Source organism: Melanerpes formicivorus, unplaced genomic scaffold, assembly GCF_026170545.1.
Source record: "Melanerpes formicivorus ecotype bairdi unplaced genomic scaffold, bMelFor1.0.p_v2 SCAF_524, whole genome shotgun sequence".
Lineage (NCBI taxonomy): Eukaryota > Metazoa > Chordata > Aves > Piciformes > Picidae > Melanerpes > Melanerpes formicivorus.
In genome coordinates, this window is record NW_027142876.1 from 31,770 (window position 1) to 32,500 (window position 731).

At 69.9% G+C, this 731-nt stretch overlaps 1 non-coding gene across 1 annotated transcript; it reads left to right on the forward strand.

Annotated features, from left to right (window-relative positions):
- Nucleotides 1-302: 302 nt before the first annotated feature.
- On the forward strand, nucleotides 303-452 carry LOC137460137 (5.8S ribosomal RNA). The gene has a single exon (XR_010992681.1). It is a non-coding gene; the product is annotated as a 5.8S ribosomal RNA (ribosomal RNA).
- Nucleotides 453-731: the final 279 nt, after the last annotated feature.

Genomic DNA, 731 nt, shown 5'->3' on the forward strand with positions numbered 1-731 from the left:
CCGCGCCGAGGTCGGAGCGAGCCCGGGCGCCTGGTCCGGCCCCGAAGCGCCGCAAGGTGCGTTTTTCCCTCCTCGGGGGAGGGAAAAAAGCCGGGAGCGCGGGCTCCCCGCCCCTTGCTTTTGCCGCTTCGGGGTTTCGTTTTATTTTCCCCCCCTCTCCTGTGCTTGTACGGTCAATGTGAGGCGAGCGGCCGCCGTGCCGCGCTCTCCGAGGGGCCGCTCCTTTGCGAGCGGTCCCGGCCCCTCCGCGCTGGCGGGGCGGTGCCGAAAAGCCAGACAACTCTTAGCGGTGGATCACTCGGCTCGTGCGTCGATGAACTCGGCTCGTGCGTCGATGAAGAACGCAGCTAGCTGCGAGAATTAATGTGAATTGCAGGACACATTGATCATCGACACTTCGAACGCACTTGCGGCCCCGGGTTCCTCCCGGGGCTACGCCTGTCTGAGCGTCGCTTGACGATCAATCGCCGCCTCGGTGCCCGCCGAGCGGCGCGGCTGGGGTCGCCTCGCAGGCTCTCCCCCGGGCGGGGAGGGGCCTTCGTCCCCCTAAGTGCAGACTCGGGGAGCGCTCCGTAGCTCCCCGCTCCCGGAGCGCCCGCTCTCGCGGAGTTCGTCCCGCCGGGGCTTCGCCGGCAGGGGTTCCCCGTTGGTCCAGCGACGCCCGGTGGGGCGTTGGGGGAGACGAGAGCCCGGTTGGGGGAGGAGGCGCGGGCCTCGCCCCCCCCGGCACT